The sequence below is a fragment of the Salmo salar genome, chromosome 03, assembly GCF_965601325.2.
Source record: "Salmo salar chromosome 03, fSalSal1, whole genome shotgun sequence".
Taxonomy (NCBI): domain Eukaryota; kingdom Metazoa; phylum Chordata; class Actinopteri; order Salmoniformes; family Salmonidae; genus Salmo; species Salmo salar.
In genome coordinates this window covers 99324564-99345835 of record NC_138293.1, presented here as the reverse complement: position 1 = coordinate 99345835, position 21272 = coordinate 99324564, and positions in this window count along the sequence as shown.

Below are 21272 nucleotides of genomic sequence, written 5' to 3'. Positions count from 1 at the left end.
GACTCCTAGTGGGAACACACCCTTTACTAGACTCCTAGTGGGGGAACACAGCCTTTACTAGACTCCTAGTGGGGGAACACAGCCTTTACTAGACTCCTAGTGGGGGACACAGCCTTTACTAGACTCCTAGTGGGGGAAAACAGCCTTTACTAGACTCCTAGTGGGGGAAAACAGCCTTTACTAGACTCCTAGTGGGGGAACACAGCCTTTACTAGACTCCTAGTGGGACCACACCCTTTACTAGACTCCTAGTGGGGGAACACAGCCTTTACTAGACTCCTAGTGGGGGAACACAGCCTTTACTAGACTCCTAGTGGGACCACACCCTTTACTAGACTCCTAGTGGGACCACACCATTTACTAGACTCCTAGTGGGGGGAACACCCTTTACTAAACTCCTACTGGTACCACACCCTTTACTAGACTCCTAGTGGGACCACACCCTTTACTAGACTCTTAGTGGGACCACACCCTTTACTAGACTCCTAGTGGGGGAACACAGCCTTTACTAGACTCCTAGTGGGGGAACACAGCCTTTACTAGACTCCTAGTGGGGGAACACCCTTTACTAGACTCCTAGTGGGGGAACACACCCTTTACTAGACTCCTAGTGGGGGAACACACCCTTTACTAGACTCCTAGTGGGGGAACACAGCCTTTACTAGACTCCTTGCGGGGGAACACAGCCTTTACTAGACTCCTAGTGGGGGACACCCTTTACTAGACTCCTAGTGGGGGAACACAGCCTTTACTAGACTCCTAGTGGTACCACACCCTTTACTAGACTCCTAGTGGGACCACACCCTTTACTAGACTCCTAGTGGGGGAATACCCTTTACTAGACTCCTAGTGGGGGAACACACCCTTTACTAAACACCCTTTACTAGACTCCTAGTGGGGGAACTCCCTTTACTAGACTCCTAGTGGGGGAACACACCCTTTACTAAACACCCTTTACTAGACTCCTAGTGGGACCACACCCTTTACTAGACTCCTAGTGGGACCACACCCTTTACTAGACTCCTAGTGGGACCACACCCTTTACTAGACTCCTAGTGGGGGGAACACCCTTTACTAAACTCCTACTGGTACCACACCCTTTACTAGACTCCTAGTGGGAACACACCCTTTACTAGACTCCTAGTGGGGGAACACAGCCTTTACTAGACTCCTAGTGGGGGACACAGCCTTTACTAGACTCCTAGTGGGGGAAAACAGCCTTTACTAGACTCCTAGTGGGGGAACACAGCCTTTACTAGACTCCTAGTGGGACCACACCCTTTACTAGACTCCTAGTGGGGGAACACAGCCTTTACTAGACTCCTAGTGGGGGAACACAGCCTTTACTAGACTCCTAGTGGGACCACACCCTTTACTAGACTCCTAGTGGGACCACACCATTTACTAGACTCCTAGTGGGGGGAACACCCTTTACTAAACTCCTACTGGTACCACACCCTTTACTAGACTCCTAGTGGGACCACACCCTTTACTAGACTCTTAGTGGGACCACACCCTTTACTAGACTCTTAGTGGGGACCACACCCTTTACTAGACTCCTAGTGGGACCACACCCTTTACTAGACTCCTAGTGGGACCACACCCTTTACTAGACTCCTAGTGGGACCACACCCTTTACTAGACTCCTAGTGGGACCACACCCTTTACTAGACTCCTAGTGGGGGAACACAGCCTTTACTAGACTCCTAGTGGGGGAACACAGCCTTTACTAGACTCCTAGTGGGGGAACACAGCCTTTACTAGACTCCTAGTGGGGGAACACAGCCTTTACTAGACTCCTAGTGGGGGAACACAGCCTTTACTAGACTCCTAGTGGGGGAACACAGCCTTTACTAGACTCCTAGTGGGGGAACACAGCCTTTACTAGACTCCTAGTGGGGGAACACAGCCTTTACTAGACTCCTAGTGGGGGAACACAGCCTTTACTAGACTCCTAGTGGGGGACACAGCCTTTACTAGACTCCTAGTGGGGGAAAACAGCCTTTACTAGACTCCTAGTGGGGGAACACAGCCTTTGCTAGACTCCTAGTGGGACCACACCCTTTACTAGACTCCTAGTGGGGGAACACAGCCTTTACTAGACTCCTAGTGGGGGAACACACCCTTTACTAGACTCCTAGTGGGACCACACCCTTTACTAGACTCCTAGTGGGACCACACCATTTACTAGACTCCTAGTGGGGGGAACACCCTTTACTAAACTCCTACTGGTACCACACCCTTTACTAGACTCCTAGTGGGACCACACCCTTTACTAGACTCCTAGTGGGGGAATACCCTTTACTAGACTCCTAGTGGGGGAACACCCTTTGCTAGACTCCTAGTGGGGGAACACACCCTTTACTAAACACCCTTTACTAGACTCCTAGTGGGGGAACACCCTTTACTAGACTCCTAGTGGGGGAACACACCCTTTACTAAACACCCTTTACTAGACTCCTAGTGGGACCACACCCTTTACTAGACTCCTAGTGGGACCACACCCTTTACTAGACTCCTAGTGGGGGGAACACCCTTTACTAAACTCCTACTGGTACCACACCCTTTACTAGACTCCTAGTGGGAACACACCCTTTACTAGACTCCTAGTGGGGGGAACACAGCCTTTACTAGACTCCTAGTGGGGGAACACAGCCTTTACTAGACTCCTAGTGGGGGACACAGCCTTTACTAGACTCCTAGTGGGGGAAAACAGCCTTTACTAGACTCCTAGTGGGGGAAAACAGCCTTTACTAGACTCCTAGTGGGGGAACACAGCCTTTACTAGACTCCTAGTGGGACCACACCCTTTACTAGACTCCTAGTGGGGGAACACAGCCTTTACTAGACTCCTAGTGGGGGAACACAGCCTTTACTAGACTCCTAGTGGGACCACACCCTTTACTAGACTCCTAGTGGGACCACACCATTTACTAGACTCCTAGTGGGGGGAACACCCTTTACTAAACTCCTACTGGTACCACACCCTTTACTAGACTCCTAGTGGGACCACACCCTTTACTAGACTCTTAGTGGGACCACACCCTTTACTAGACTCCTAGTGGGGGAACACAGCCTTTACTAGACTCCTAGTGGGGGAACACAGCCTTTACTAGACTCCTAGTGGGGGAACACCCTTTACTAGACTCCTAGTGGGGGAACACACCCTTTACTAGACTCCTAGTGGGGGAACACACCCTTTACTAGACTCCTAGTGGGGGAACACCCTTTACTAGACTCCTAGTGGGGGAACACCCTTTACTAGACTCCTAGTGGGGGAACACACCCTTTACTAGACTCCTAGTGGGGGAACACAGCCTTTACTAGACTCCTTGCGGGGGAACACAGCCTTTACTAGACTCCTAGTGGGGGACACCCTTTACTAGACTCCTAGTGGGGGAACACAGCCTTTACTAGACTCCTAGTGGTACCACACCCTTTACTAGACTCCTAGTGGGACCACACCCTTTACTAGACTCCTAGTGGGGGAATACCCTTTAGTAGACTCCTAGTGGGGGAACACACCCTTTACTAAACACCCTTTACTAGACTCCTAGTGGGGGAACTCCCTTTACTAGACTCCTAGTGGGGGAACACACCCTTTACTAAACACCCTTTACTAGACTCCTAGTGGGACCACACCCTTTACTAGACTCCTAGTGGGACCACACCCTTTACTAGACTCCTAGTGGGACCACACCCTTTACTAGACTCCTAGTGGGGGGAACACCCTTTACTAAACTCCTACTGGTACCACACCCTTTACTAGACTCCTAGTGGGAACACACCCTTTACTAGACTCCTAGTGGGGGAACACAGCCTTTACTAGACTCCTAGTGGGGGACACAGCCTTTACTAGACTCCTAGTGGGGGAAAACAGCCTTTACTAGACTCCTAGTGGGGGAACACAGCCTTTACTAGACTCCTAGTGGGACCACACCCTTTACTAGACTCCTAGTGGGGGAACACAGCCTTTACTAGACTCCTAGTGGGGGAACACAGCCTTTACTAGACTCCTAGTGGGACCACACCCTTTACTAGACTCCTAGTGGGACCACACCATTTACTAGACTCCTAGTGGGGGGAACACCCTTTACTAAACTCCTACTGGTACCACACCCTTTACTAGACTCCTAGTGGGACCACACCCTTTACTAGACTCCTAGTGGGACCACACCCTTTACTAGACTCTTAGTGGGACCACACCCTTTACTAGACTCTTAGTGGGACCACACCCTTTACTAGACTCCTAGTGGGACCACACCCTTTACTAGACTCCTAGTGGGACCACACCCTTTACTAGACTCCTAGTGTGACCACACCCTTTACTAGACTCTTAGTGGGACCACACCCTTTACTAGACTCCTAGTGGGGGAACACAGCGTTTACTAGACTCCTAATGGGGGAACACAGCCTTTACTAGACTCCTAGTGGGGGAACACAGCCTTTACTAGACTCCTAGTGGGGGAACACAGCCTTTACTAGACTCCTAGTGGGGGAACACAGCCTTTACTAGACTCCTAGTGGGGGAACACAGCCTTTACTAGACTCCTAGTGGGGGAACACAGCCTTTACTAGACTCCTAGTGGGGGAAAACAGCCTTTACTAGACTCCTAGTGGGGGAACACAGCCTTTACTAGACTCCTAGTGGGACCACACCCTTTACTAGACTCCTAGTGGGGGAACACAGCCTTTACTAGACTCCTAGTGGGGGAACACAGCCTTTACTAGACTCCTAGTGGGACCACACCCTTTACTAGACTCCTAGTGGGACCACACCATTTACTAGACTCCTAGTGGGGGGAACACCCTTTACTAAACTCCTACTGGTACCACACCCTTTACTAGACTCCTAGTGGGACCACACCCTTTACTAGACTCTTAGTGGGACCACACCCTTTACTAGACTCCTAGTGGGGGAACACAGCCTTTACTAGACTCCTAGTGGGGGAACACAGCCTTTACTAGACTCCTAGTGGGGGAACACCCTTTACTAGACTCCTAGTGGGGGAACACACCCTTTACTAGACTCCTAGTGGGGGAACACCCTTTACTAGACTCCTAGTGGGGGAACACCCTTTACTAGACTCCTAGTGGGGGAACACAGCCTTTACTAGACTCCTTGCGGGGAACACAGCCTTTACTAGACTCCTAGTGGGGGACACCCTTTACTAGACTCCTAGTGGGGGAACACAGCCTTTACTAGACTCCTAGTGGTACCACACCCTTTACTAGACTCCTAGTGGGACCACACCCTTTACTAGACTCCTAGTGGGGGAATACCCTTTACTAGACTCCTAGTGGGGGAACACACCCTTTACTAAACACCCTTTACTAGACTCCTAGTGGGGGAACTCCCTTTACTAGACTCCTAGTGGGGGAACACACCCTTTACTAAACACCCTTTACTAGACTCCTAGTGGGACCACACCCTTTACTAGACTCCTAGTGGGACCACACCCTTTACTAGACTCCTAGTGGGACCACACCCTTTACTAGACTCCTAGTGGGGGGAACACCCTTTACTAAACTCCTACTGGTACCACACCCTTTACTAGACTCCTAGTGGGAACACACCCTTTACTAGACTCCTAGTGGGGGAACACAGCCTTTACTAGACTCCTAGTGGGGGACACAGCCTTTACTAGACTCCTAGTGGGGGAAAACAGCCTTTACTAGACTCCTAGTGGGGGAACACAGCCTTTACTAGACTCCTAGTGGGACCACACCCTTTACTAGACTCCTAGTGGGGGAACACAGCCTTTACTAGACTCCTAGTGGGGGAACACAGCCTTTACTAGACTCCTAGTGGGACCACACCCTTTACTAGACTCCTAGTGGGACCACACCATTTACTAGACTCCTAGTGGGGGGAACACCCTTTACTAAACTCCTACTGGTACAACACCCTTTACTAGACTCCTAGTGGGACCACACCCTTTACTAGACTCCTAGTGGGACCACACCCTTTACTAGACTCTTAGTGGGACCACACCCTTTACTAGACTCTTAGTGGGACCACACCCTTTACTAGACTCCTAGTGGGACCACACCCTTTACTAGACTCCTAGTGGGACCACACCCTTTACTAGACTCCTAGTGGGACCACACCCTTTACTAGACTCCTAGTGTGACCACACCCTTTACTAGACTCTTAGTGGGACCACACCCTTTACTAGACTCCTAGTGGGGGAACACAGCCTTTACTAGACTCCTAGTGGGGGAACACAGCCTTTACTAGACTCCTAGTGGGGGAACACAGCCTTTACTAGACTCCTAGTGGGGGAACACAGCCTTTACTAGACTCCTAGTGGGGGAACACAGCCTTTACTAGACTCCTAGTGGGGGACACAGCCTTTACTAGACTCCTAGTGGGGGAAAACAGCCTTTACTAGACTCCCAGTGGGGGAACACAGCCTTTACTAGACTCCTAGTGGGACCGCACCCTTTACTAGACTCCTAGTGGGGGAACACCCTTTACTAGACTCCTAGTGGGACCACACCCTTTACTAGACTCCTAGTGGGACCACACCATTTACCAGACTCCTAGTGGGGGGAACACCCTTTACTAAACTCCTACTGGTACCACACCCTTTACTAGACTCCTAGTGGGACCACACCCTTTACTAGACTCTTAGTGGGACCACACCCTTTACTAGACTCCTAGTGGGGGAACACAGCCTTTACTAGACTCCTAGTGGGGGAACACAGCCTTTACTAGACTCCTAGTGGGGGAACACCCTTTACTAGACTCCTAGTGGGGGAACACACCCTTTACTAGACTCCTAGTGGGGGAACACCCTTTACTAGACTCCTAGTGGGGGAACACACCCTTTACTAGACTCCTACTGGGGGGAACACAGCATTTACTAAACTCCTAGCGGGGGAACACAGCCTTTACTAGACTCCTAGTGGGGGAACACCCTTTACTAGACTCCTAGTGGGGGAACACAGCCTTTACTAGACTCCTAGTGGTACCACACCCTTTACTAGACTCCTAGTGGGACCACACCCTTTACTAGACTCCTAGTGGGGGAATACCCTTTACTAGACTCCTAGTGGGGGAACACCCTTTACTAGACTCCTAGTGGGGGAACACACCCTTTACTAAACACCCTTTACTAGACTCCTAGTGGGGGAACACCCTTTACTAGACTCCTAGTGGGGGAACACACCCTTTACTAAACACCCTTTACTAGACTCCTAGTGGGACCACACCCTTTACTAGACTCCTAGTGGGACCACACCCTTTACTAGACTCCTAGTGGGGGGAACACCCTTTACTAAACTCCTACTGGTACCACACCCTTTACTAGACTCCTAGTGGGAACACACCCTTTACTAGACTCCTAGTGGGGGAACACAGCCTTTACTAGACTCCTAGTGGGGGACACAGCCTTTACTAGACTCCTAGTGGGGGAAAACAGCCTTTACTAGACTCCTAGTGGGGGAAAACAGCCTTTACTAGACTCCTAGTGGGGGAACACAGCCTTTACTAGACTCCTAGTGGGACCACACCCTTTACTAGACTCCTAGTGGGGGAACACAGCCTTTACTAGACTCCTAGTGGGGGAACACAGCCTTTACTAGACTCCTAGTGGGACCACACCCTTTACTAGACTCCTAGTGGGACCACACCATTTACTAGACTCCTAGTGGGGGGAACACCCTTTACTAAACTCCTAGTGGGGGACCACACCCTTTACTAGACTCCTAGTGGGGGAACACACCCTTTACTAGACTCCTAGTGTGGGGACCACACCCTTTACTAGACTCCTAGTGGGACCACACCCTTTACTAGACTCCTAGTGGGACCACACCCTTTACTAGACTCTTAGTGGGACCACACCCTTTACTAGACTCCTAGTGGGGGAACACAGCCTTTACTAGACTCCTAGTGGGGGAACACAGCCTTTACTAGACTCCTAGTGGGGGAACACAGCCTTTACTAGACTCCTAGTGGGGGAACACAGCCTTTACTAGACTCCTAGTGGGGGAACACAGCCTTTACTAGACTCCTAGTGGGGGAACACAGCCTTTACTAGACTCCTAGTGGGGGAACACAGCCTTTACTAGACTCCTAGTGGGGGAACAAACACCCTTTACTAGACTCCTAGTGGGGGAACACAGCCTTTACTAGACTCCTAGTGGTACCACACCCTTTACTAGACTCCTAGGGGGACCACAGCCTTTACTAGACTCCTAGTGGGGGAACACCGCCTTTGCTAGACTCCTAGTGGCAGCCTTTACTAGACTCCTAGTGGGGAAACCCTTTACTAGACTCCTAGTGGGGGAACACACCTTTACTAGACTCCTAGTGGGGGACCACACCCTTTACTAGACTCCTAGTGGGGGAACACAGCCTTTACTAGACTCCTAGTGGGACCACACCCTTTACTAGACTCCTAGTGGGACCACACCCTTTACTAGACTCCTAGTGGGGGGAACACCCTTTACTAGACTCCTAGTGGGGGACACCCTTTACTAAACCCTTAAGACTCCTAGTGGGGGAACACAGCCTTTACTAGACTCCTAGTGGGACCACACCCTTTACTAGACTCCTAGTGGGGGAACACAGCCTTTACTAGACTCCTAGTGGGGGAACACAGCCTTTACTAGACTCCTAGTGGGACCACACCCTTTACTAGACTCCTAGTGGGACCACACCCTTTACTAGACTCCTAGTGGGACCACACCCTTTACTAGACTCCTAGTGGGACCACACCCTTTACTAGACTCCTAGTGGGACCACACCCTTTACTAGACTCCTAGTGGGGGAACACAGCCTTTACTAGACTCCTAGTGGGGGAACACAGCCTTTACTAGACTCCTAGTGGGGGAACACAGCCTTTACTAGACTCCTAGTGGGGGAACACAGCCTTTACTAGACTCCTAGTGGGGGAACACAGCCTTTACTAGACTCCTAGTGGGGGACACAGCCTTTACTAGACTCCTAGTGGGGGAAAACAGCCTTTACTAGACTCCCAGTGGGGGAACACAGCCTTTACTAGACTCCTAGTGGGACCGCACCCTTTACTAGACTCCTAGTGGGGGAACACCCTTTACTAGACTCCTAGTGGGACCACACCCTTTACTAGACTCCTAGTGGGACCACACCATTTACCAGACTCCTAGTGGGGGGAACACCCTTTACTAAACTCCTACTGGTACCACACCCTTTACTAGACTCCTAGTGGGACCACACCCTTTACTAGACTCTTAGTGGGACCACACCCTTTACTAGACTCCTAGTGGGGGAACACAGCCTTTACTAGACTCCTAGTGGGGGAACACAGCCTTTACTAGACTCCTAGTGGGGGAACACCCTTTACTAGACTCCTAGTGGGGGAACACACCCTTTACTAGACTCCTAGTGGGGGAACACCCTTTACTAGACTCCTAGTGGGGGAACACACCCTTTACTAGACTCCTACTGGGGGGAACACAGCATTTACTAAACTCCTAGCGGGGGAACACAGCCTTTACTAGACTCCTAGTGGGGGAACACCCTTTACTAGACTCCTAGTGGGGGAACACAGCCTTTACTAGACTCCTAGTGGTACCACACCCTTTACTAGACTCCTAGTGGGACCACACCCTTTACTAGACTCCTAGTGGGGGAATACCCTTTACTAGACTCCTAGTGGGGGAACACCCTTTACTAGACTCCTAGTGGGGGAACACACCCTTTACTAAACACCCTTTACTAGACTCCTAGTGGGGGAACACCCTTTACTAGACTCCTAGTGGGGGAACACACCCTTTACTAAACACCCTTTACTAGACTCCTAGTGGGACCACACCCTTTACTAGACTCCTAGTGGGACCACACCCTTTACTAGACTCCTAGTGGGACCACACCCTTTACTAGACTCCTAGTGGGGGGAACACCCTTTACTAAACTCCTACTGGTACCACACCCTTTACTAGACTCCTAGTGGGAACACACCCTTTACTAGACTCCTAGTGGGGGAACACAGCCTTTACTAGACTCCTAGTGGGGGAAAACAGCCACTACTAGACTCCTAATGGGGGAACACAGCCTTTACTAGACTCCTAGTGGGGGAACACAGCCTTTACTAGACTCCTAGTGGGGGAACACAGCCTTTACTAGACTCCTAGTGGGGGAACACAGCCTTTACTAGACTCCTAGTGGGGGAACACAGCCTTTACTAGACTCCTAGTGGGGGAACACAGCCTTTACTAGACTCCTAGTGGGGGAACACAGCCTTTACTAGACTCCTAGTGGGGGAACACAGCCTTTACTAGACTCCTAGTGGGACCACACCCTTTACTAGACTCCTAGTGGGACCACACCCTTTACTAGACTCTTAGTGGGACCACACCCTTTACTAGACTCCTAGTGGGACCACACCCTTTACTAGACTCCTAGTGGGACCACACCCTTTACTAGACTCCTAGTGTGACCACACCCTTTACTAGACTCTTAGTGGGACCACACCCTTTACTAGACTCCTAGTGGGGGAACACAGCCTTTACTAGACTCCTAATGGGGGAACACAGCCTTTACTAGACTCCTAGTGGGGGAACACAGCCTTTACTAGACTCCTAGTGGGGGAACACAGCCTTTACTAGACTCCTAGTGGGGGAACACAGCCTTTACTAGACTCCTAGTGGGGGAACACAGCCTTTACTAGACTCCTAGTGGGGGAACACAGCCTTTACTAGACTCCTAGTGGGGGAACACAGCCTTTACTAGACTCCTAGTGGGGGAACACAGCCTTTACTAGACTCCTAGTGGGGGACACAGCCTTTACTAGACTCCTAGTGGGGGAAAACAGCCTTTACTAGACTCCTAGTGGGGGAACACAGCCTTTACTAGACTCCTAGTGGGACCACACCCTTTACTAGACTCCTAGTGGGGGAACACAGCCTTTACTAGACTCCTAGTGGGGGAACACAGCCTTTACTAGACTCCTAGTGGGACCACACCCTTTACTAGACTCCTAGTGGGACCACACCATTTACTAGACTCCTAGTGGGGGGAACACCCTTTACTAAACTCCTACTGGTACCACACCCTTTACTAGACTCCTAGTGGGACCACACCCTTTACTAGACTCTTAGTGGGACCACACCCTTTACTAGACTCCTAGTGGGGGAACACAGCCTTTACTAGACTCCTAGTGGGGGAACACAGCCTTTACTAGACTCCTAGTGGGGGAACACCCTTTACTAGACTCCTAGTGGGGGAACACACCCTTTACTAGACTCCTAGTGGGGGAACACACCCTTTACTAGACTCCTAGTGGGGGAACACCCTTTACTAGACTCCTAGTGGGGGAACACCCTTTACTAGACTCCTAGTGGGGGAACACCCTTTACTAGACTCCTAGTGGGGGAACACAGCCTTTACTAGACTCCTAGCGGGGGAACACAGCCTTTACTAGACTCCTAGTGGGGGACACCCTTTACTAGACTCCTAGTGGGGGAACACAGCCTTTACTAGACTCCTAGTGGTACCACACCCTTTACTAGACTCCTAGTGGGACCACACCCTTTACTAGACTCCTAGTGGGGGAATACCCTTTACTAGACTCCTAGTGGGGGAACACACCCTTTACTAAACACCCTTTACTAGACTCCTAGTGGGGGAACTCCCTTTACTAGACTCCTAGTGGGGAACACACCCTTTACTAAACACCCTTTACTAGACTCCTAGTGGGACCACACCCTTTACTAGACTCCTAGTGGGACCACACCCTTTACTAGACTCCTAGTGGGGGGGAACACCCTTTACTAAACTCCTACTGGTACCACACCCTTTACTAGACTCCTAGTGGGAACACACCCTTTACTAGACTCCTAGTGGGGGAACACAGCCTTTACTAGACTCCTAGTGGGGGACACAGCCTTTACTAGACTCCTAGTGGGGGAAAACAGCCTTTACTAGACTCCTAGTGGGGGAACACAGCCTTTACTAGACTCCTAGTGGGACCACACCCTTTACTAGACTCCTAGTGGGGGAACACAGCCTTTACTAGACTCCTAGTGGGGGAACACCCTTTACTAGACTCCTAGTGGGGGAACACACCCTTTACTAAACACCCTTTACTAGACTCCTAGTGGGGGAACACCCTTTACTAGACTCCTAGTGGGGGAACACACCCTTTACTAAACACCCTTTACTAGACTCCTAGTGGGACCACACCCTTTACTAGACTCCTAGTGGGACCACACCCTTTACTAGACTCCTAGTGGGGGGAACACCCTTTACTAAACTCCTACTGGTACCACACCCTTTACTAGACTCCTAGGGAACACAGCCTTTACTAGACTCCTAGTGGGGGACACAGCATTTACTAGACTCCTAGTGGGGGAAAACAGCCTTTACTAGACTCCTAGTGGGGGAAAACAGCCTTTACTAGACTCCTAGTGGGGGAACACAGCCTTTGCTAGACTCCTAGTGGGACCACACCCTTTACTAGACTCCTAGTGGGGGAACACAGCCTTTACTAGACTCCTAGTGGGGGAACACAGCCTTTACTAGACTCCTAGTGGGGGAACACCCTTTACTAGACTCCTAGTGGGGGAACACACCCTTTACTAGACTCCTAGTGGGGGAACACACCCTTTACTAGACTCCTAGTGGGGGAACAACCTTTACTAGACTCCTAGTGGGGGAACACCCTTTACTAGACTCCTAGTGGGGGAACACACCCTTTACTAGACTCCTAGTGGGGGAACACAGCCTTTACTAGACTCCTTGCGGGGGAACACAGCCTTTACTAGACTCCTAGTGGGGGACACCCTTTACTAGACTCCTAGTGGGGGAACACAGCCTTTACTAGACTCCTAGTGGTACCACACCCTTTACTAGACTCCTAGTGGGACCACACCCTTTACTAGACTCCTAGTGGGGGAATACCCTTTACTAGACTCCTAGTGGGGGAACACACCCTTTACTAAACACCCTTTACTAGACTCCTAGTGGGGGAACTCCCTTTACTAGACTCCTAGTGGGGGAACACACCCTTTACTAAACACCCTTTACTAGACTCCTAGTGGGACCACACCCTTTGGGACCACACTCTAGACTCCTAGTGGGACCACACCCTTTACTAGACTCCTAGTGGGGGACACACAGCCCTTTACTAGACTCCTAGTGGGACCACACCCTTTACTAGACTCCTAGTGGGGGAACACAGCCTTTACTAGACTCCTAGTGGGGGAACACAGCCTTTACTAGACTCCTAGTGGGGGAACACAGCCTTTACTAGACTCCTAGTGGGGGAACACACCTTTACTAGACTCCTAGTGGGAACACCCTTTACTAGACTCCTAGTGGGGGACCACACCCTTTACTAGACTCCTAGTGGGGGACCACACCCTTTACTAGACTCCTAGTGGGGGAACACACCCTTTACTAGACTCCTAGTGGGGGAACACCCTTTACTAGACTCCTAGTGGGACCACACCCTTTACTAGACTCCTAGTGGGAACACACCCTTTACTAGACTCCTAGTGGGGGAACACAGCCTTTACTAGACTCCTAGTGGGGGAACACAGCCTTTACTAGACTCCTAGTGGGGGAAAACAGCCTTTACTAGACTCCTAGTGGGGGAACACAGCCTTTACTAGACTCCTAGTGGGACCACACCCTTTACTAGACTCCTAGTGGGGGAACACAGCCTTTACTAGACTCCTAGTGGGGGAACACAGCCTTTACTAGACTCCTAGTGGGACCACACCCTTTACTAGACTCCTAGTGGGACCACACCCTTTACTAGACTCCTAGTGGGACCACACCCTTTACTAGACTCCTAGTGGGACCACACCCTTTACTAGACTCCTAGTGGGACCACACCCTTTACTAGACTCCTAGTGGACCACACCCTTTACTAGACTCCTAGTGGGACCACACCCTTTACTAGACTCCTAGTGGGACCACACCCTTTACTAGACTCCTAGTGTGACCACACCCTTTACTAGACTCTTAGTGGGACCACACCCTTTACTAGACTCCTAGTGGGGGAACACAGCCTTTACTAGACTCCTAATGGGGGAACACAGCCTTTACTAGACTCCTAGTGGGGGAACACAGCCTTTACTAGACTCCTAGTGGGGGAACACAGCCTTTACTAGACTCCTAGTGGGGGAACACAGCCTTTACTAGACTCCTAGTGGGGGAACACAGCCTTTACTAGACTCCTAGTGGTACCACACCCTTTACTAGACTCCTAGTGGGACCACACCCTTTACTAGACTCCTAGTGGGGGAATACCCTTTACTAGACTCCTAGTGGGGGAACACACCCTTTACTAAACACCCTTTACTAGACTCCTAGTGGGGGAACACCCTTTACTAGACTCCTAGTGGGGGAACACACCCTTTACTAGAACACCCTTTACTAGACTCCTAGTGGGACCACACCCTTTACTAGACTCCTAGTGGGACCACACCCTTTACTAGACTCCTAGTGGGGGGAACACCCTTTACTAAACTCCTACTGGTACCACACCCTTTACTAGACTCCTAGTGGGAACACACCCTTTACTAGACTCCTAGTGGGGGAACACAGCCTTTACTAGACTCCTAGTGGGGGACACAGCCTTTACTAGACTCCTAGTGGGGGAAAACAGCCTTTACTAGACTCCTAGTGGGGGAACACAGCCTTTACTAGACTCCTAGTGGGACCACACCCTTTACTAGACTCCTAGTGGGGGAACACAGCCTTTACTAGACTCCTAGTGGGGGAACACAGCCTTTACTAGACTCCTAGTGGGACCACACCCTTTACTAGACTCCTAGTGGGACCACACCATTTACTAGACTCCTAGTGGGGGGAACACCCTTTACTAAACTCCTACTGGTACAACACCCTTTACTAGACTCCTAGTGGGACCACACCCTTTACTAGACTCCTAGTGGGACCACACCCTTTACTAGACTCTTAGTGGGACCACACCCTTTACTAGACTCTTAGTTGGATCACACCCTTTACTAGACTCCTAGTGGGACCACACCCTTTACTAGACTCCTAGTGGGACCACACCCTTTACTAGACTCCTAGTGTGACCACACCCTTTACTAGACTCTTAGTGGGACCACACCCTTTACTAGACTCCTAGTGGGGGAACACAGCCTTTACTAGACTCCTAGTGGGGGAACACAGCCTTTACTAGACTCCTAGTGGGGGAACACAGCCTTTACTAGACTCCTAGTGGGGGAACACAGCCTTTACTAGACTCCTAGTGGGGGAACACAGCCTTTACTAGACTCCTAGTGGGGGACACAGCCTTTACTAGACTCCTAGTGGGGGAAAACAGCCTTTACTAGACTCCCAGTGGGGGAACACAGCCTTTACTAGACTCCTAGTGGGACCGCACCCTTTACTAGACTCCTAGTGGGGGAACACCCTTTACTAGACTCCTAGTGGGACCACACCCTTTACTAGACTCCTAGTGGGACCACACCATTTACCAGACTCCTAGTGGGGGGAACACCCTTTACTAAACTCCTACTGGTACCACACCCTTTACTAGACTCCTAGTGGGACCACACCCTTTACTAGACTCTTAGTGGGACCACACCCTTTACTAGACTCCTAGTGGGGGAACACAGCCTTTACTAGACTCCTAGTGGGGGAACACAGCCTTTACTAGACTCCTAGTGGGGGAACACCCTTTACTAGACTCCTAGTGGGGGAACACACCCTTTACTAGACTCCTAGTGGGGGAACACCCTTTACTAGACTCCTAGTGGGGGAACACACCCTTTACTAGACTCCTAGTGGGGGGAACACAGCCTTTACTAGACTCCTAGCGGGGGAACACAGCCTTTACTAGACTCCTAGTGGGGGAACACCCTTTACTAGACTCCTAGTGGGGGAACACAGCCTTTACTAGACTCCTAGTGGTACCACACCCTTTACTAGACTCCTAGTGGGACCACACCCTTTACTAGACTCCTAGTGGGGGAATACCCTTTACTAGACTCCTAGTGGGGGAACACCCTTTACTAGACTCCTAGTGGGGGAACACACCCTTTACTAAACACCCTTTACTAGACTCCTAGTGGGGGAACACCCTTTACTAGACTCCTAGTGGGGGAACACACCCTTTACTAAACACCCTTTACTAGACTCCTAGTGGGACCACACCCTTTACTAGACTCCTAGTGGGACCACACCCTTTACTAGACTCCTAGTGGGACCACACCCTTTACTAGACTCCTAGTGGGGGGAACACCCTTTACTAAACTCCTACTGGTACCACACCCTTTACTAGACTCCTAGTGGGAACACACCCTTTACTAGACTCCTAGTGGGGGAACACAGCCTTTACTAGACTCCTAGTGGGGGAAAACAGCCACTACTAGACTCCTAGTGGGGGAACACAGCCTTTACTAGACTCCTAGTGGGGGAACACAGCCTTTACTAGACTCCTAGTGGGGGAACACAGCCTTTACTAGACTCCTAGTGGGACCACACCCTTTACTAGACTCCTAGTGGGGGAACACAGCCTTTACTAGACTCCTAGTGGGGGAACACAGCCTTTACTAGACTCCTAGTGGGACCACACCCTTTACTAGACTCCTAGTGGGACCACACCATTTACTAGACTCCTAGTGGGGGGAACACCCTTTACTAAACTCCTACTGGTACCACACCCTTTACTAGACTCCTAGTGGGAACACACCCTTTACTAGACTCCTAGTGGGGGAACACAGCCTTTACTAGACTCCTAGTGGGGGACACAGCCTTTACTAGACTCCTAGTGGGGGAAAACAGCCTTTACTAGACTCCTAGTGGGGGAACACAGCCTTTACTAGACTCCTAGTGGGGGACACAGCCTTTACTAGACTCCTAGTGGGGGAAAACAGCCTTTACTAGACTCCTAGTGGGGGAACACAGCCTTTACTAGACTCCTAGTGGGAACACACCCTTTACTAGACTCCTAGTGGGGGAACACAGCCTTTACTAGACTCCTAGTGGGGGAACACAGCCTTTACTAGACTCCTAGTGGGACCACACCCTTTACTAGACTCCTAGTGGGACCACACCATTTACTAGACTCCTAGTGGGGGGAACACCCTTTACTAAACTCCTACTGGTACCACACCCTTTACTAGACTCCTAGTGGGACCACACCCTTTACTAGACTCTTAGTGGGACCACACCCTTTACTAGACTCCTAGTGGGGGAACACAGCCTTTACTAGACTCCTAGTGGGGGAACACAGCCTTTACTAGACTCCTAGGAACACCCTTTACTAGACTCCTAGTGGGGGAACACAGCCTTTACTAGACTCCTAGTGGGGGAACACAGCCTTTACTAGACTCCTAGTGGGGGAACACAGCCTTTACTAGACTCCTAGTGGGACCACACCCTTTACTAGACTCCTAGTGGGAAACCCTTTCTAGACTCCTAGTGGGAACACCCTTTACTAGACTCCTAGTGGGGGAATACCCTTTACTAGACTCCTAGTGGGGGAACACACCCTTTACTAAACACCCTTTACTAGACTCCTAGTGGGGGAACACCCTTTACTAGACTCCTAGTGGGGGAACACACCCTTTACTAAACACCCTTTACTAGACTCCTAGTGGGACCACACCCTTTACTAGACTCCTAGTGGGACCACACCCTTTACTAGACTCCTAGTGGGGGGAACACCCTTTACTAAACTCCTACTGGTACCACACCCTTTACTAGACTCCTAGTGGGAACACACCCTTTACTAGACTCCTAGTGGGGGAAAACAGCCTTTACTAGACTCCTAGTGGGGGAACACAGCCTTTACTAGACTCCTAGTGGGACCACACCCTTTACTAGACTCCTAGTGGGGGAACACAGCCTTTACTAGACTCCTAGACACCTTTACTAGACTCCTAGTGGGACCACACCTTTACTAGACTCCTAGTGGGACCACACCCTTTACTAGACTCTAGTGGGAACACCCTTTACGTGGGACCACACCCTTTACTAGACTCCTAGTGGGAACACCCTTTACTAGACTCTAGTGGACCACACCCTTTACTAGACTCCTAGTGGGACCACACCCTTTACTAGACTCCTAGTGGGACCACACCATTTACTAGACTCCTAGTGGGGGAACACAGCCTTTACTAGACTCCTAGTGGGGGAACACAGCCTTTACTAGACTCCTAGTGGGGGAACACAGCCTTTACTAGACTCCTAGTGGGGGAACACAGCCTTTACTAGACTCCTAGTGGGGGAACACAGCCTTTACTAGACTCCTAGTGGGGGAACACAGCCTTTACTAGACTCCTAGTGGGGGAACACAGCCTTTACTAGACTCCTAGTGGGGGAACACAGCCTTTACTAGACTCCTAGTGGGGGACACAGCCTTTACTAGACTCCTAGTGGGGGAAAACAGCCTTTACTAGACTCCCAGTGGGGGAACACAGCCTTTACTAGACTCCTAGTGGGACCACACCCTTTACTAGACTCCTAGTGGGGGAACACCCTTTACTAGACTCCTAGTGGGACCACACCCTTTACTAGACTCCTAGTGGGACCACACCATTTACTAGACTCCTAGTGGGGGGAACACCCTTTACTAAACTCCTACTGGTACCACACCCTTTACTAGACTCCTAGTGGGACCACACCCTTTACTAGACTCTTAGTGGGACCACACCCTTTACTAGACTCCTAGTGGGGGAACACAGCCTTTACTAGACTCCTAGTGGGGGAACACAGCCTTTACTAGACTCCTAGTGGGGGAACACCCTTTACTAGACTCCTAGTGGGGGAACACACCCTTTACTAGACTCCTAGTGGGGGAACACAGCCTTTACTAGACTCCTAGTGGGGGAACACAGCCTTTACTAGACTCCTAGTGGGGGAACACAGCCTTTACTAGACTCCTAGTGGGACCACACCCTTTACTAGACTCCTAGTGGGGGAACACAGCCTTTACTAGACTCCTAGTGGGCCACCCTTTACTAGACTCCTAGTGGGGGAACACCCTTTACTAGACTCCTAGTGGGACCACACCCTTTACTAGACTCCTAGTGGGACCACACCATTTACTAGACTCCTAGTGGGGGGAACACCCTTTACTAAACTCCTACTGGTACCACACCCTTTACTAGACTCCTAGTGGGACCACACCCTTTACTAGACTCTTAGTGGGACCACACCCTTTACTAGACTCCTAGTGGGGGAACACAGCCTTTACTAGACTCCTAGTGGGGGAACACAGCCTTTACTAGACTCCTAGTGGGGGAACACCCTTTACTAGACTCCTAGTGGGGGAACACACCCTTTACTAGACTCCTAGTGGGGGAACACCCTTTACTAGACTCCTAGTGGGGGAACACACCCTTTACTAGACTCCTAGTGGGGGGAACACAGCCTTTACTAGACTCCTAGCGGGGGAACACAGCCTTTACTAGACTCCTAGTGGGGGAACACCCTTTACTAGACTCCTAGTGGGGGAACACAGCCTTTACTAGACTCCTAGTGGTACCACACCCTTTACTAGACTCCTAGTGGGACCACACCCTTTACTAGACTCCTAGTGGGGGAATACCCTTTACTAGACTCCTAGTGGGGGAACACCCTTTACTAGACTCCTAGTGGGGGAACACACCCTTTACTAAACACCCTTTACTAGACTCCTAGTGGGGGAACACCCTTTACTAGACTCCTAGTGGGGGAACACACCCTTTACTAAACACCCTTTACTAGACTCCTAGTGGGACCACACCCTTTACTAGACTCCTAGTGGGACCACACCCTTTACTAGACTCCTAGTGGGACCACACCCTTTACTAGACTCCTAGTGGGGGGAACACCCTTTACTAAACTCCTACTGGTACCACACCCTTTACTAGACTCCTAGTGGGAACACACCCTTTACTAGACTCCTAGTGGGGGAACACAGCCTTTACTAGACTCCTAGTGGGGGACACAGCCTTTACTAGACTCCTAGTGGGGGAAAACAGCCTTTACTAGACTCCTAGTGGGGGAACACAGCCTTTACTAGACTCCTAGTGGGACCACACCCTTTACTAGACTCCTAGTGGGGGAACACAGCCTTTACTAGACTCCTAGTGGGGGAACACAGCCTTTACTAGACTCCTAGTGGGACCACACCCTTTACTAGACTCCTAGTGGGACCACACCATTTACTAGACTCCTAGTGGGGGGAACACCCTTTACTAAACTCCTACTGGTACCACACCCTTTACTAGACTCCTAGTGGGACCACACCCTTTACTAGACTCTTAGTGGGACCACACCCTTTACTAGACTCCTAGTGGGGGAACACAGCCTTTACTAGACTCCTAGGGGGCCGCCGCCCGTGGGGGAACACAGCCTTTACTAGACTCCTAGTGGGGGAACACAGCCTTTACTAGACTCCTAGTGGGGGAACACACCTTTACTAGACTCCTAGTGGGGGAACACACCTTTACTAGACTCCTAGTGGGGGAACACACCCTTTACTAGACTCCTAGTGGGGGAACACACCCTTTACTAGACTCCTAGTGGGGGGAACACAGCCTTTACTAGACTCCTAGCGGGGGAACACAGCCTTTACTAGACTCCTAGTGGGGGAACACCCTTTACTAGACTCCTAGTGGGGGAACACAGCCTTTACTAGACTCCTAGTGGTACCACACCCTTTACTAGACTCCTAGTGGGACCACACCCTTTACTAGACTCCTAGTGGGGGAATACCCTTTACTAGACTCCTAGTGGGGGAACACCCTTTACTAGACTCCTAGTGGGGGAACACACCCTTTACTAAACACCCTTTACTAGACTCCTAGTGGGGGAACACCCTTTACTAGACTCCTAGTGGGGGAACACACCCTTTACTAAACACCCTTTACTAGACTCCTAGTGGGACCACACCCTTTACTAGACTCCTAGTGGGACCACACCCTTTACTAGACTCCTAGTGGGACCACACCCTTTACTAGACTCCTAGTGGGGGGAACACCCTTTACTAAACTCCTACTGGTACCACACCCTTTACTAGACTCCTAGTGGGAACACACCCTTTACTAGACTCCTAGTGGGGGAACACAGCCTTTACTAGACTCCTAGTGGGGGGAACAGCCTTTACTAGACTCCTAGTGGGGGAACACAGCCTTTACTAGACTCCTAGTGGGGGAACACAGCCTTTACTAGACTCCTAGTGGGAACACACCCTTTACTAGACTCCTAGTGGGGGAACACAGCCTTTACTAGACTCCTAGTGGGGGGAACACCCTTTACTAGACTCCTAGTGGGGGACCACACCCTTTACTAGACTCCTAGTGGGGGAACACAC